Source organism: Callorhinus ursinus, unplaced genomic scaffold, assembly GCF_003265705.2.
Source record: "Callorhinus ursinus isolate GAN/ISIS: 27379988/994484 unplaced genomic scaffold, GSC_fseal_2.0 scaffold30, whole genome shotgun sequence".
NCBI lineage: Eukaryota > Metazoa > Chordata > Mammalia > Carnivora > Otariidae > Callorhinus > Callorhinus ursinus.
Window position 1 is genome coordinate 11663308 of NW_027397092.1, and position 17760 is coordinate 11681067.

General features: G+C 41.5%; 1 protein-coding gene across 2 annotated transcripts in view; it reads right to left on the reverse strand.

The window, feature by feature from the left end:
* Positions 1-17760, reverse strand: part of MARCHF3 (membrane associated ring-CH-type finger 3) — a 131789-nt gene that overhangs the window by 113128 nt on the left and 901 nt on the right. The window lies entirely within an intron of this gene.

Consider the following 17760-nt stretch of genomic DNA (forward strand, 5'->3'; position numbering starts at 1 on the left):
TCCCCATTAGCCTACATTCACACACCCCTCAGATGGACTGGCAATTTTCAGCCTCAACAAACATTAAAGCGTGTGATTATAATGTGTTGCAAAGCAAAATTATTCAACACACACAAATTTCCCTCAGAAGCCTTGACAGCTGCAAGTGGGAGGGATGGGACCGGGTCATGTGTTTTCATGGTTGTTCTGGACAGCTCTGTTTTGTGTGGGAAGAAGAAACAAATTGTATTCCATTATGTGGAAGGGAAAAGTTTTCTAAATTTAGAGTCTTTTATCACCTGGATTACTTTCTTTGAGCCTGGTTTTCCACATTTGCCATAGTGAGGTGCAGGAGCTTGGCAAGTCAGTGTGATTGACTGCATCCAGCAGTAACAAAGTCATACGGTAGGCAGTGGATGAGACGACCCAATCCAAGGGCCAAAGCCTCTTTCAAGAGTCTGAAAGGACAGTCATACACATCTCGGAGAAATTATTTATATACAGCAGCAAGATCTGGTTACCCATAAGTAAAATCTCTTAAGGCACTAACTTAAAGCAAGATAGGAAGCTTTTTAAAATAAAGATAGGACCTGGGGCTCCTGGGTGGCTCAGTGGGTTAAGTGTCTGCCTTCAGCTCAGGTCATGATCCCAGGGTCCTGGGATCGAGCCCCACATCGGGCTCCCTGCTCCGTGGGAAGCCTGCTTCTCCCTCTCCCACTCCCCCTGCTTGTGTTCCCTCTCTCGCTGTCTCTCTCTCTGTCAAATAAATAAATAAAATCTGTAAAAAAAAAAAAAAAAAAAAAGTAAAGACAGGACCAGAAGATTATCTCCCAAATCTGTCCATCCAAATTTCCTCCAATAAAACTAGCTTCTCTCCTGTCCATCAAGAACTCCTAAGCAGGAGATTCCAAAGCCCCCAGTTCCTTTCAGAGGTCAACCACTCAAATCCAGAGAGTGCTTCACAAAAGCTAAGGGTAATTTACCCTTAGGAAATGAGTTGATTGGTTATGTCTGTGTTTGAGGAAAGGGATGTATATCTCTTTTGTTGGAAAAAAAGTTTTATTAACAAAACGACAACAAAAATAATCCAATCCAGGTAGTTCTCTGTATTTTGGAGATTCCACCAATATTATCGTCAGAGAGACTAAAGATAATAAAGGATTATTTGTCTCTCCATTAAAATTACAATACCCTTTTCATCAAGTTTTTTTTGGAAAGTGATAAGAAGGCTCTTACAAATGAAGTTTTTATTTTTATTTATTATTTATTTTTTTAAAGATTTTATTTATTTATTTTAGAGAGAGAGAGAGAGAAAGCATGAGCAGGGTGAGGGGCAGAGGGAGAAGCAGGCTCCCTGCTGAGCAAGGAGCCCCTCTTGGGGGCTCGATCCCAGGACCCTGCGATCATGACCTGAACCAAAGACAGATGCTTAACTGACTGAGCCACCCAGGCATTGCCAAATGAAGTTTTTATTTGTGCTACTTCCTTGCACACAGGTATATAAGCACTGATAGTGTATTTCCTATACAAAGAGACAGAGGTTATTGACTGTGTGAATCCTGACTGTGTTTCTGTTACATGTTTGCATACTGGATTCCCCCCTCTTTTTTTTTTAAAGATTTTTATTTTTTATTTTTATTTGAGAGAGAGAGAACACGAGTGGGGAGGGGTCGGGGGCAGGCGCAGAGGGAGAAGGAGAAGCAGACTTCCCACTGAGCAGGGAGCCCGACACTGGGACACTGGGCTCGATGGGGCTCGATCTCAGGACCCCCAGGGATCATGACCTTCGCTTAACCAGACTGAGCCACCCAGTAACCCTCTGGATTTCCTTTCTTTATTTTCTTATGAAACCAGGACTCCACAACCTAGCACTCCCAACCCCCCCCCCAAATTACTTCTTCTTGCACTTAACTAGGAAACCTACTGGTTACTCTTGCTTGGAATTTGTGATCAGACACACTGTATTTCAGCTCTTGTATACAACACAGATAAAAGAAACAGCCTAAATAGGGATTTAAGCAGCCAGCTAGTCACTTGGTGAGTATCCCCCTTACAATTAAAAGTTACCAACCAGACAGTTTTACATCTTGCTCCCTATAGAAAGGAAAAATAAACAGGCTTGAAAGATGAATAGAATCATACAGTGTTAACACCGGAACGAGATCACAGAAATAATCCAGTTTTCCATTCCTTTTCCAGAAAGGTGCCTGGTGCCTTGCTCTACATCTACCTTTAGTCAGAGGTGGGGCAGGACTAGGCTCAGTGTTCCAACTGGGGTGCAAGCAGAATGGGTGGCCTGGCCATGTGGTCATTTATGCTGATATCAAAGAGAAATCTCATAGCAGAAACTAAAAATAGATAACCAATTTCCTAAGATGGTAAAGAGGTCCACAAGGCACCTGAAGTTGTAAATATTTATTAGTTATTCATACATTTTTAAAACTAGAAAAGGGATTTTTTTCCCAAAGGTTTCCAAAGCAAAAATCTGTTTTACACGCTCCAAAATATCTTCCAGGATGTTCCCGCCAACCCCTGTCAATGGACATTCTGTGACAGAGGTCTAGAAAATGAGCTAACTCCATAGCTCACAAGCAGCTAGCTTCATCAGGGGTGAGAGCCAGGGACACACAATGGCACAACCAGTCTCAACTATCACATCGCTTGTGTTTTCTCCCATCAGAAGCCAATACCTCTTACTGCCAAATGGAAACCATTCCCCAAATTTTCATTCCAGAGAGATTTGTGTAAGAGCTGTGCTTCCCACCCCTTTCCCAGCATTCTATCCCTGGATCAGGTGTAAAAATCTAGCCTTTGCATTTAAGCTGGAGAAGGAATAAAAAGTAAAAACCCTGTCAAAACACTTACTCCACTGAGCCTCCGCACCACTCACCTCCCCTCTTGAAAGTTATAACCTGCATGAAATAATCCTCATTCAAAGTGGAGGGTTTTAATCTGCATTAATGACCTTTAAAAAATGGGAGCCCAGGAAGGCCGCTGAGATTCAAGAAGTGAGACTTTGCAAGCAGAATACACGGACTCTAAGCCGGGCTACTTCTGGGAAGGACTCTGTGCTAGAAGTGAACGAATACTCGGCACTCCAGCGACAGATTCAAATTCAATCATCTCGGCACGCTTCCAGCCACTCATCCAAACAACTGCGGGCTCTCTGGGCTTGTGTTCAACTGCCTCATGTAGCAGGAGGGGATGGTATCTCTCTGAATCCGAGGCTCCATCTTGGACTGCTCCCCGCCCTCACCGCCCCCAAACAAGGTATGGTCTCTCATGGGGGCAGACGCAGGAGAACACGGTTTTCCTTCCTAGCCTTTTATTTAAACATTAGAATATGCAAATGTATGCAAAATTAGACACACGCTGTGGTGAAAATTCCCATGTATAAATAATAAATCTTCCTCCTACTGCTCAAAAAAGAAGAGGAAAGGTAACCGGATTTCCTAAAAGTGTCCCCCCACATCCCCGCACCACCTCACCTTCAAATATGAAGATACATGAGATTTTAAGAGAATTCATTCTTAACTAGTTGCTCACTCCTAGTTCATGATTTCAAACACCAGGTAAATCTGTAGCTACGACTTTGTATAGCTGAGTATTACCTTTACCTCCCATTTATACTTTTAGAATGTTAAGGCTGCCATTTTAATTGGTATTCAGAGTTCTGCCAATGTGCAAATCCAAGCAGTTCAATTATTTTGCCCAACTGGGAAAGTGAGTTATCTAAAAACAAATGGGAATGACAGATTTAAAAGCTATCCTTGCTAATACTTTCAAATTGGGCTAAAGTTAGTTATACCCTGTTGAGTCCTTCCACTTAGGATGAACAATGCAGCAAGCATGGCGAGACATATTGCTTGGGCCTCTAATCTTAGCCGTGACATTTCCTGTCTCATGTTCTACCATCAATAGTGACCTACTTGCTATACCATGTGATTTTCCAACTGGGGCTTTTGATGCTCACACATGGGAAACACAATTATTTTTATATTTAGCACAAAGTGTAGCCATGAAACATTTCAAATGATTTCCAGTTCAAGATATCCACACTAATCTTATTTTGTGGTAATCTTTTTTGCTTTGTCATTTAGAAACATAATAGTTGTGACATGTTAAAAACAAAGCTATCACCTTTTTTTTAAACAAACCGTGCAAATGCTACGTTCTGTCAGTATCCAATAAACTAAAAACTAGCAAAAAGTGAAAGAATCATGTCCTAGTTGCTTATCTTGTTCGAGGAACTGGAAACAAATGAGTCTTATTGAAAGTGATAGGAAACAACACTGCTGGTGTTACTGGGGTTTGAAATCTTCAAGAAGAATGAAAATAACTTATTAGTGATCATAAAAGAGTAGACAGAAGCTAGCACTCAGAAATGAAATAGAAGTGTACAAAAGACAAAAATACAGGATTTATTAGGTAAAACTACAATCAAAACTAAAAAGTCACCACACACAATGTATAATAAGATTATGAATGTCCAGCAAGGAAGCCTTACAATACCCCAAAATATGTCTGACCAGTAACTCAGGAAAGTAGATTTACTAGGCAAAGTAGAACTGCCACGCATTGTTTTCAAGATTAAAAAGAGAGCCATCTCTACAAATTTATGCCTGTACGTATGCATGTTACATAACAGATGACTGCTCACAATTTTAAGGCTTGCTAACTTTGATCCACGAACCCTAAAAAAATGAACAAAGGATCCAACACTCTAATGAAGAGAACTTGTTCCCTGTCCCTTGTGAATAAGCAGATTCCCAAAACTTAACCCAATCACCAAAACAAATGCCAGGAGTTTGCAATACACCAATTTCAGGGAGTCTCCTAAACTCTGTGGCTACACCAGCTCGAAAGCAGCTGCTTTTGTGAATCATAAAGGACCTTTCAAAGCACAGTGTGTTCACACATGGAAAAGCACATGTTCTACTTTGCCTCTGCCAAAGAAGCTTCATTGCCAACCGCCCCCCACCCCAAGTACTTGGGAAATATTCCAGCAATATGTGTGTACCCATTATGGATTCTTTCTCATTGCTACTGCTTTTGCTATACATTTTCTATAACCTCATGCTGTTTCCCACCCACCCACACAGCTTAGAAAGCAAAAAAAAAAAAAGGAGAGAAAGAAAGAAACAAAGCCTTTGTCAAGCCATAAAAGGGCCAATCTACTGTATATGAAAACTACCTGTCAAAGGCAAGTCTCTCAAGAGCTTATATAGACCATGCACCTGCCTAATTTAAATAATAATGATATGTTGACCCAGCCCTTTGATTACTCACATCTCCTTGTCACCTGGGTCCTGATGGGCTCTTCCCCAATTACACATGCAAATCTACCCAGGTTATAAAGTGAGGAAGAAAGGGGTCCTTGCCAGAACATACAGGGGAAAAGTACCATGTGAACAACCTCAAAATATCCTCTGCCCTTTCTTCCCCCTTCAGTTTTTTCTGACTTGTCTCTGATGCAAAACATAAAAAGAATCTGGAAGAACTAGATTAAAAATTACTGTCAAATATAGATGTATTTCTACTCGCCATAAAATTTCGATCTGCTTCTAGACGCCTGATACAAGGAGTTTAGCTGCAAAGTATATTTCATAGTAACGACTCTAACAGGTTTTTGTGATAGCGGGAAGCCGAGAAGGCAGACAATGGCGCCAAGCGGGTTTAGACTGATACCCCGCGCAGAGAGAGATGCCATGGTTGGCGAGGTCACCTGGGGAAAGATCTGGCGAAGATGAGCAGATCGGAGGGGAGTGTGAATTTCCTGTCAAAGGGGGAAATGGTGATTTATTTGGTCGAGTGGTAAAGTCACACTGGAAGCCTCAGAAAATAATGGTTCACAACGTATTTAGCAAATGACACAACAGGCCACAGAATGACAAAGAAAGGGAAACAGAAAAGAAGATATTTTATTTGGAAGGTCCTGAGCTGAAAGCCAAAGAAAAGGGACTTCAGGAAGGCACTGCTTCACTTCTGTCGATCCCTTCCAAATTAACACGGGAGGTAAAGCTATTTTTCAATTTGCACCTTCATAATTACATCAGAATAATTAAGAACACAGTTCTAGGAATAAATTTTGGTAGATACATGAGTTCACATGAAAAATTACGCGTAAGCAGAGAAAACAATTTTGTTTAATTTGCCACTGCAAATTATCAAGCAATTATTTTTTTAAAGATTTATTTATTTATTTATTCATGAGAGACAGAGAGAGAGAGAGAAATAGAGAGAGGGAGAAGCAGGCTCCCAAGGAGCAGGGAGCCTGATGCGGGACTCGATCCCAGGACCCTGGGATCATGACCTGAGCCGAAGGCAGACGCTTAACCATCTGAGCCACCCAGGCGCCCTTATCAAGCAATTATAATTCTTCCAATTTACAGTTCAGCTTTATATGTCTACCTCCATTTTTTAAGGGTTTATACCTAACATTAAAGGAGTTGGCATCCTTAGAACTATAATCAGTATAAAAACTGCAGCTAAGAATACTACTCAAATTTTCCTCTTCTACCAAGCTCTCCCTAAAACCTTTATGTAATACTACTATGGCAAGTCTACCTTTTCCCCAAAGAATTCTGATATCTATCTCTTATTGTGCCCTCAGAGAGATAGAGAAAAGTAGGTTTTGTTAAGTTCCCAGATTTTATGGGAGAAAAATCTAAAGTGCGTGTACTCAGCTCAATGGCAACTGTCATCCTCCTTCAGTCCTCGTGTGGGAGAAAAAGGCAGCCTGTGGATTATCAGAGGTCAAAACGTCTAAACATTCATTTCTTCATTAACTTAGTCACTTGATTTTTCATTCATTTTAAATACAGCCAGGGTCTCTGTCCTTGTGGGACTTATATTCTGGTCGGAACAGACAAGAACAAGTCGGCAGGTAGGTAAGTTATATGAGATTATGGTAACTACGACAGAGGAAAAAGGAAAATGGAGCAGAAACAGAGGATGGGGGAAGGGCTCCCCTAAGTAGATCAGTGGGGATGGTCCTGGGAAGGGACTGTGAAGGGGAGCCCTGAAGGGAAAGAATGGAGAGCCACAGGAGCTGAGGATGTGTGATCCAAGCAGAGGGGACAGCATATGCATAGGGTCAGAGGTGAGAATGAGACCAGTTTATGTGGTTGGAAAACTAGTGAGGGCAAGAGGGTAAGTAATGAGGTCACAGAGATGGGCAGGGCCCCAGCACGCAGGCAAGAGTAGTCCTGGGCAAAGAGAAACCATGGAGAGCAGGGAAGGGACACGGGCAGAAGAACCTAAGTCTAAATCCTAGCTTAACCACTCAGTAGGTAAGGGAGCTCAGCAAATGACTAGCTCCTCTCAGATGCTAAATTCCTAATTTATAAAAGGGCACTCAATAAATCATGGCCAGTTACAATCATCGGTAATTATCATTACTGTTAATGCTATGATATGTAAATAAGGTTAATAAAAAATGTTTACATTCAAGTGGACCAATACAGCAAAATAATATATCTGAAATACAGAATTGAGAAATCAGCAAATTGTTTTGATCTTTTTTATTCAATAAAGATCATATACTTATTGAGTACAAATAGACATAAATTAGTACATTTGAATTCATTAGGGTTTATTGTGATTCTAATCACAATAATTATTGATCTTGGCTCATTTCTCTGGCCTTAATTAGTCTGCATTGTGGTTTTTCTCTCCCTCAAGCAATGATGGAGAACATCTTGCTAGTGGCCGATTTAGAGATGGAGCATGTGATACTGTTCCCATCAATGAGATGAGAAGACAGGACTTCTCAGGCTCTTCTTAGTACTATTTTAATTTCCTTCAAAAGGAGACCCTGGGAGGGAGTGGTCCATTTTCTGTGCTCTAGATATGGCCATGCCCACGAGTGACATCTGAACAACTGCAGCCATCTTGACAAGAAGACAAGAACCAGTCTTAGAGTGAAGTGGTCCCTAAGGATGACAGTGGCAGAGAGATGAAAGGAACCTGTAGCCTTGATGAGGTAATTGTGCCACTAAATCAACTCATCCTGCTGTCTGCCCTACTTCTCACATGAGATAATATACTTCCCTTATGGTGTAGGTCAATGTGAATTGGTGTCTTGTGTTGTGTGGCGAAGGTTTCCGAGCAAGTGGACCATATCACCTTTATAGGGGCACTTCCATTTGGCAACATCACTTGTTTCTTTGTCTCTGGGAAGCTCCAGGAATGGAACAAGGACTTCTTTTTTTTTTTTTTTAAAGATTTTATTTATTTATTAGAGAGCGAGAATGAGAGATAGAGAGCATGAGAGGGAAGAGGGTCAGAGGGAGAAGCCGACTCCCCGCCGAGCAGGGAGCCCGATGTGGGACTCGATCCCGGGACTCCAGGATCATGACCTGAGCTGAAGGCAGTCGCTTAACCAACTGAGCCACCCAGGCACCCGGAACAAGGACTTCTGAATCTAGCTCAGCGAACTCCAAAATTCTGGATGTGGGGTGATACAGTATTTTAATTTACAACACTGGGATAGTCTCCCGGAAAAGCCCAAGGGAAAGACACCCCAGAAATCACAAAAGGAAGATGAGGCTTTGGCCTAAGTAGCTGGTACCAAATAGTCTATCTCTGACTTTCTCTATCTGTTTAAAAATTTTGACTTTCACCTTCTACCTGCCTGGTTTATATGTTTTTCCCTGAAGACCTAAGTGAAGCACACCCCTCACTGGGCTTATGTTCCATAAGGCTTCCAATTCTGAGCCCTTACCCAATTATAAGAATTTCAGCAGGGACCACATAGGACTAGCCCAGATCCCAGGCACAGGTCAGATACCAAGGAAGCAGAAGCAGTTTTACACTCCATTGGGACAAGATGATTAAGGGGGCAGAAGCACTCTAGAGAAGAGGTGCAATATTATGATTTATAATCAGGAGACAGACCTGCCTAGAAAGGAAGGGGGAAATATCATAATCATAATAGGACACTTGGCTATTTTTGTTTCAGCTACGTAGAGTTATTTTAAAATTGAAAATATCAGGGACCGGTAAAATAAAATACCTATCTTACCAAAAAAGCATGGATGCTAACTGACTGTAGAGGGAAAGGTCAGAGTGTGATTACTGCTGGGAGAGCTGCTGGTGGGGGTTGAGAATGAGGTAAAATAGAAGATCACATAAATGTCTAATGGTTCACAATAAGCAAAAAGCAGTATGGCTTGAAACCAAATTAGCCATTCCAGTCTAATTAAGTATTTTTCCTATAAGAAAATTATAGAATTATAAATTTAGCCCGTAATGGAGAGCAGAAAATATAAGGCACATAGATTTCATAATTTTGTACAGTATTTGAGAAACATTACTTATCACATGGGGTGGATATTATAACTGGTGAAAATTAGCTAAGAGACCATAATTAAGACAGAATAGCAAATGGTGCCTTAGCTCTTGAAAGGGTTACTATCAGGATTCCACTTAACATCTTCATTACTGACCCGCTACGAAAATGGAAATGCATTCAATGTAAGGATGGTGTCTAATTGTGAGATGCTATCAAGGGCTGGAAAGCAGTAGAAAAATGTCTACGGAGGTTAGAAACAACACAACTTAAGTAGGTAAACCAGACTAAACAACCTGAGACACGAACAAATAAAAATTAAGTCAAATAAATGAAGGAGAGAAACCTGAAACTCACTGGCCAGAGTTTTGAAGGGAAAGGAGAAAGTGACAACTGTTGATGTTAGCTAGAAGGCAATGAATGACCCAGCCTCAAAAGAGAAACAGAACAACAGATTATGAGCTTATCAGCAAGAGATGCATCAGTCCACATATCCTGTCTGTAAAGATATCAGGGAAGCCCTGTCCTTTTCCTGATTCAGCGTATACTTGCTGGGGTATTTGTAGACAGGTTCATCTCCTTGGTTGTCATGAATATGTCTCTTGCTAGCAGAGGCTTGTAATATTATTTCTTAGCGACACAAAAAGTGAGCAGGGGGCAGTAAGAGTGATTAGATAAGGGGGGGTGTCACTGGCAAGTGTGGGTAAGGTTGGTAAAAACTGAAGGTTTGCGAGGCTATTTGCTTCCACACTGTGTTTAGGGTGTGTAATATACCAGAGAGGAGAAGCCGCATTAACTGGGGTCTCCTTAGCATCGGAAAGACATACTGGCATGCTCTAGGAAAGTCCTTTGAAAATTGTCAAAAATGTGGTTAACTCCTGCAGGGAAAAGATTAATGGGAACATTGATTCTAACGGGGCCTTTATAAAGTAGAGCTCTTACCTGAATGGAAGGGAAAGAGAAAGTTAAAGAGAGGAAAACATGAGTGGGGGGTGGGACCACATGAAGGAGAAAAGTCAAAATCAGGGAAACTTAAGGCCGAGAACTTCCGTGGCTGTGAGAACCTCAGTTTATGTAACACATTCACAAAGTAGAAGAGGAAGATTTGCTTTATGGGACACTGAAACACAGACTTGAGAAAATGCCAAAGGAAAGCAGCACAGGGAGAACCTCCACTGGTCGCAGGGATAGGGAGGGGCTCCACAGACATCTGCCTCCCCCCTCGTGGAGCCACCCTCCCATCCTCCCAGCCCCCAGCACCCAGATGAAAGCAGAAGCCTTGGGACAGGCAGGGGCAAGTGCTCCTCACTTACAAGATCCAAAAGAAACCAGTGAGTCCATGACCTCATCTAGGATTGCTCATCTTCTCTGTTGCCTTGAACATCTAAAAACTTTTAGATGTAATCACTCCGGTTTCTAATGATATTTTCTTGGCAGGTAGGAGAAGAAAGCAGCTATGTTCACTGAGGCTTAATCTCCCAGATGAGACAGAAAATAGGGGTCCTTGATCTCTTGCAGTCATTTGAAGTGCGTTAAGATCAAACATAAAAGGGCTATCCTAAAGGCCCTGACCTGGGGCAGTTACGCTTAATTTGGCTGTTCCATAAACTCCACCTGGACACATGGTCCATGCAGGAGCTCAGTAGCTCAGTAAGCCACTCGGAGGTAAGAACTGAGGTAAGAACTTACCTAAGCCATCAGATGATATCATGTACATGACTGCGCAGGGGATGCTTCTTGAACAAAAGATTTAGAGATGAAAAATACTATAAAAGTCTGTCCCTGAAATTAAAAATCTGCTGGAATTTTAATTTTTTTAAAAAAAGCTTCATTCACAAATGTCGAGTTTCCCCATTATGCTCAGCTTTGGTTATCTGCAGCCTGTCAGCCCAGCAACCATCTTGTTGTTCCTCGGCCCCCAGACCTCCCATGGCCAAAGCTAGCCAGATGGCTGCCCTGGATGGCAAAAGAAACCAGTACATCTGAGACTTCAAAAGATATGCAACTCAGGCTGCCCCAAGCCTCAAAGTGGGGCACAGGAGTTAGCTGCCTGTTCAAGATAGGATACAAGGAGTATGACAACAGGGCGCCTGGGTGGCTCAGTTGTTTGAGTGACTGCCTTCGGCTCAGGTCATGATCCTGGAGTCCCGGGATCGAGTCCCGCATCGGGCTCCCTGCTCAGCAGGGAGTCTGCTTCTCCCTCTGACCCTCTTCCCTCTCGTGCTCTCTCTCTACCATTCTCTCTCTCAAATAAATAAATAAAATCGTTAAAAAAAAGAAAAAGGAGTATGAGAACAAAAAAGGGAACCAGTGGACATGGCCAGACTAGTGGAGGAGCGGGTGGAGTTGGAGACATTCCTGAAGACGTCACAACAGAGAGGTAGTGACAAGAGGAGGAAAGGCAGGAACGGAGTAGAGGGGAACTATGAAGATGAACGAGCAGGAATGGATGACAGTTACATGAAGTGCTGAGACGGGGGCTAGAGCTGGAAGTCTGGCGCTAGGATTCCGTTATCAATCAACTGATAGCAATCAACTACCATTTCAACTGGTGGTGAGTATCCCTGTGCACATCCTTTGAAGGCCTTGCAAGTGTTCACCTGTAATTCTTTGTAGCCTCTAGCGCACTTAGCAACTATTTCTTACATGCCCTTTCTTGAGAAGCTACAAGATGAGAGGTATGGGCCCTGCCCTCCAGGGGCTCCCAGTCAGGAGGGAGTGGGGTTACAAGAGATGGTTTGGCTGACAGTGTACAATCAGCCCAAAGAGGGACATGGAAAAGCTTCCCAAAGGCGCTAATACTCGAAAAAGAGGTACTACCCATGATAGGTACTCAGTTACTGTTTGTTCATTAATTTTGATTTGTAATGATTACCCAGAAAATCGTTAAAGGACTAGGAGCTAGTTCTCTTTTTTTTAAATTTTTATTTATTTTTAAAGATTTTATTTAATTATTTGACAGAGAGAGACACAGCGAGAGAGGGAACACAAGCAGGGGGAGTGGGAGAGGGAGAAGCAGGCTCCCCGTGGAGCAGGGAGCCCGATGCAGGGCTCGATCCCAGGACCCTGGGATCATGACCTGCGCGGAAGGCAGACACTTAACGACTGAGCCACCCAGGCGCCCCTAGGAGCTAGTCCTTTTTAAAGATTTCATTTATTTATAAGTTTAGGAGCTAGTTCTTATCATCACTGTTGTTTTGGGTTATTTTTAGGATTTTATTTATTTATTTATTTGTCAGAAAGAGAGAGCGCACAAGCAGGCAGAGAGAGAGGGAGAAGCAGGCTCCCCGCTGAGCAGAGAGCCCGGTGCGGGGCTCGATCCCAGGACCCTGGCATCATGACCTGAGCCGAAGGCAGAGGCTGAACTGACTGAGCCACCCAGGTGCCCCATCACCACCGTTTTTATTACTGTTCATGAAACAGATAAATCTATCCATTTTAGTGTCTAAGGATATAACCTGAAAAAATACTGTACCTTACCTTTGGCTGAGATGGGGAGTCCACTTAGAATTTTTCTAATTATGAGGCATCTTCTTGTTCTACTTATCTCATAGCAAAAAGTTTTAAAAGCTTTTGAAAAGATCACATTTTGCTCACTTGAAATATGCCTGTATATTTTAGCATAAAATATACTTGGCAGCTGCTAACATAATCGGATGGCTACGCCTTGCAAAAACTTGATTTCTTTTTAATCAAATTTTTAGATACCATACTGGTTTAGAACCATACTGGGTTTCTTGCCAGTGCTACAATTGTGAGCAATAAATACATCATTAGATCAATGGTGTTCTGATGATGGATTACTCCAAAGATACTCCCAGCCAAGAAGAATAAGCCCATAGTCTCATTGTGCAAAGATTAATAAAATATTGTTTAAAACACAGATACTGGCTTAATATAACAGGGAAGAAAACATTGCAAAATAGAACACAACAGCCTGGGTTGATAATGTAGCGATATTGATCATGGATTTTCCTAAGTACTCTAGAGCAGCCGCACGATTATGTATGCCTCTGATTAGACCCAGAGATGAGAAGGAAAAAGTTATAAAAAAGGAAACTAACCAGAGGAAGGCCTGCTGCTATAATAAATTATTTAAAGCAAGCAGGGCGAGCGGGTTGTGAAGACAATATAAAACAGAATCCAATGCCCCCAAGAAACCCCAAACCATCAGCACCTGTATAAATTTCTTACCACTCTGTCTGGTATTTTACTGGAGGTGCTTCTTTCCCACCACTCTCCCCATCCCATCTAACCCCAACCCTTCACTTTTTGTCAGTTCTTTTCTCAGAGCTTAACATTTGTTTTTCTTCCATAACCTAGGATGCTGTCTTCAGTTATATTCCTCAGCTTGTACCTGAAGAGTGTCTGTCTGCAAGGCCACAGATGAGTGCATCTGTCACTTCATTCATCTGGATCTTAAATTTCCCATGGAAACTATAAGCTTGGAATACCTAATATGACACACTTATCAACATGACTTTGAGTATTCTCCTTTTCTTTTTTTCTTATTGTTGTTGTAGTTAAATCCACAAAGCTCAAGCTCAAGTAAAACTTCTATAGCTCAGTGACTGTTCTACATTAGAGGATGTGACTAGGCCCAAAATACTATGAAGTGAAGGTCGAAGCCCGATAAGGGCATGTTGGAGGAAAAATAGTCAAAATGGCTAACATTTAAGTATTAGGAAATGTTAAAGAGGCAGACCGACTTGAAAAGTAAATATTTTATAGGTAGATTTTGCCATGGAAATAGGAGTGGGGAAAGAAGGGTAGAAAACTAGAAAAGCCTTTGTCAAATTCCTTTTACCAAAGAATTTTGTCAGAAGTATGCCATGGCCAAAAAAAAAAAAAAAAAAGAATTGTTGCTTAGAAACTTGCAGTGACCCATGGCCCAGTTTCAAGAAAAGTAGCATTCTACTAGAGTTTTTTAAGTAGGCACACAAATTCCATTGTACAGTCAGGGGAAGTGATTATACATTAGGCTTTTAAATTTTTCTAGGTCCATTCATCATGCAGAATCTGGGCAAATGAAATATAAACAACTCTATTCTGCCAGCATAAAAACATTACTAGCAGCATAAGAGGACTCAATAGGCAGCATGGTACAGGTCTAAAATAATGAGTCCAAAGAATTCTACATATAGGCTTTGCTGCCATTGTGCTCTGTGACCTTTAGCAAATTATTTGCCATTCTGGGTCAAGCCTGGCTGGTTAAGGTTAGGGTCATTGAACCAATTATCATATATGGTGGTAAACTTTATAAAGAAAACTGTTTCAAGGTCACATTTAATATAAAAATAAATTTGAAGAAAGAGGTTAAAAAAAACCCAAAAAACTGTAGATGATACGAATGACTAAGCATAATCCTATCCTATCTCCATGATGCTAAATAAAAATAATTCAAATGCAAGGCCAATTTCTCAGTTATTGGTGTTATCTCTGAATGTGAAAGACAGGATCTAAATATTATCATTCTTTTGTGGCTCCTGTTTGCTCATCTGTAACAAAGTGGGAAAAGGATCATTGTACTCAAAGGATTGTTAAGGTAAGTGACCTATAAACATGCCTGCCAAGTGTTTCTTAAAACAGAAATTGCTCCGTGAAAGTCCCAGTAATGATCCAGTGGCCTGGAACAATCCAAGTTCAGTGTCCCAGCCTCTCCACATCCTTTTGTCATCAGGTGTGTAAATACTCAAGGCACTTCTGACCTCTGAGACGTCATTAGGTTTTTTAAGTACATGGAGGTACAAAGAGGGAAAGGGTCAACAACTTCTGATAGATCCTTTCTCTTTAAAACCTTACCTAGAAGTTTTAAATTGAGAATTATGCCAGTCTGAAATGGGAGAACAGACCCCGAATGTCAGTATCCAACTATAAATACAAACTGATAGGCAATCATTAATAAGTCCAAATTCCCCCTGATTTGGAAAGAGAAGTAGCAAATCAATTTTCAACCTATCTCTCCACAATGCTGGAAGATCTATCTATCCAATTAAAAGGGCAGCTCAGAATACTTCTACAATGAGCTGTGGAACATGGGAACACCTAGGTCTCTGGATAGTTGGCCCAGGGACACTCTCCTGACCAAGAGGCAGATCAGCCACGGCTTCCCAAGGAGATCCACGATCTTGGGTAAATCAGTACTAGTCCTGCTGAGGTTCTAATCTCCAAGCCTGGAATGTCCTCCCGAGGACTGAGATTCTTCTATTCTCCAGGGAGAAATGTCCAGCCATGTGAGTTATGACTGGCAAAGTCCCCTCAGAGCACCCCAGAAACCCACTGGACTTGGAATACAGAACAGAGGGACTAAGACCGGGGAGAGGTCTTAAATTACCTTGCTTCTCCAGAGAGACGTCCTTAGACTTGGGGCTAACCTGGAATAGAGATAGCTGAGGATTCCAAAAACACTTCTGGACACAGAACCAAAGGTGCCATAGTTGAGGACAGAGTGTTAAAGAGTGTTGCCTATAAATTTCATAAGGCTGGTAAATGCCATCTGGAAATATCAGAACAATTACTTGTTAAATTAACCCACAGACTATGATCATTCTTTTATATCGTAAACACCATTCCACTGTTTCTCAAAATGTGGTGAAAGGAACCCTGGGATCAGAATCACTTGGGGGGGTGCTTGTTCAAAATACAGATTACTAAACCCCACCCCAGACTCCTGAATCAAATCCAAGAGAACAGAGTCCAGCCCTCAAACTGAATTTCTAAGGACCAACCTAGTTGATTCCGATGATCCATATCAAGGCAGGAGAATTATTTTGTCTTTGTAGTCCATCAGAAATTCAAAGACACTCACAGATTAGAGATAGGCATATTTTCCCCAAAATGTTTTAAGTGCCATAAAAATGAAAACAATACTTCTTGTGATGAGTTCTTAAGAAACATTCCAGTTTATTCTGCCCACATATAATAAATAATAAGCACTGTTATTAAAATGTAATTATGAGCATAAAATTATTGGGAAAAATATCAACTGTGCTTCTCAAAAATATTGCCCTTATTTTGTCACCAGAAGTAATTATGTTATTAAAGGAATTTATGGTTTTTTTAAGTATCAGTCACTTGGCTGAAGGAACTTATTAAGCTGTTATACTCCTCCCATACCCTTTTAGTCATCAGAATTTTTGTGATAAAGGTTTTTTATTATTTCTTAAACTATAAATTGTGAACCATTGCAACCAGTGATTAGGCTGCACATGGATTTATATCCAGGTTATAAATTCCTAAAAACATGTTTCATTAGAATTACTAAGGCAGTCTTAATTCTAGTAGATTAAATAACCTCTGCAATACAGCTCTGTTTACTTCTATTAAGGATTTTTTTTTTTTTGGTGCAAAACAATTCAGTTTTAATGCATTCTCTTAAGAAGCAAAAGAAAACAGTTTCTGATATACATGCTACTGCAAAGCAGTAAACCAGTGTTGCATGGTAATGTGACAAGCACCACATTTCTTTTCTAGAGGGATTTCATTTTTTCTCTCATAAAGTCCCTTTCCCCAAACCATGGCTATAATTATTTCACAAAATGTAGTTTGCCATTCCTGAAGAGTCAAACACTCCTTTTCTCCCTCACCAAATCACAAGTACAGGCTGAATACTGAATGAAAATAGAACTTGAGAGGCAGTCTTTGTTTGTAGCATGTTGTTCCTACTAAGGGTTGCCCCCCTACCCACGCTCCACCCTAGTGCTCCAACTGAAGTGACTGAAGTGTACATGTTCTGTTTTAACAGATGGGCCGGGCCGGCTGGCGGCTGCTGGGCTGTAAAACAGGAACTCGGAATCTGCACCGAATGGTATTGAACTAAATGCTCGTAAAGTTCATGGACATATACACCGACCCAGACAGACCAGGCAGATTCGGACATGCATACACACATGCTCATCATACACCCCATAGATCGGAGGGTCTCTCTCTCCCGCCCCAGAGCAAGTTCAAGGCTGTTTCCCCCTCCACATATTTCTTATTCACCTATCAATTTTACACACACACGCACATCTCCATATGCATATACAAAGCATGAAGGGTCATATCTCTCAACGTTTTTATATATTTTCAAAGATCAAAATATTCCCAAATTGTGTACCCCAAGTCTCCAGGACGCTCAGTAAGCTCTCATTCACATCCAGTAAGAATTAAAAGAAAATATTAGTATGTAATTCTAGTCAGTCCACACATAATACAAACTACATGTATGTAACTGCCCTCAGAAAAACCAGCTGCTTTGGGCCCTTCTCATTACGACAGAGAGAGGAAAAATATCCCAGACTGAGTCACAAACGAAGTGTCAGGTATAACCTTGGATCCAGCGTTGTCAGTTCCTGTCACAACTTCATCACTTAAACACCAACCGACCAGCCTGGTGGTCCCTTTCACTGTCTCGTCGCGGATTCTCCCGGGCTCCCTGCACTGACTGGGACACACAGCAGCTCCCCCCTGGTCCTAACGAAGTGCTTCGGGCACAGCTTGCAGGTGAT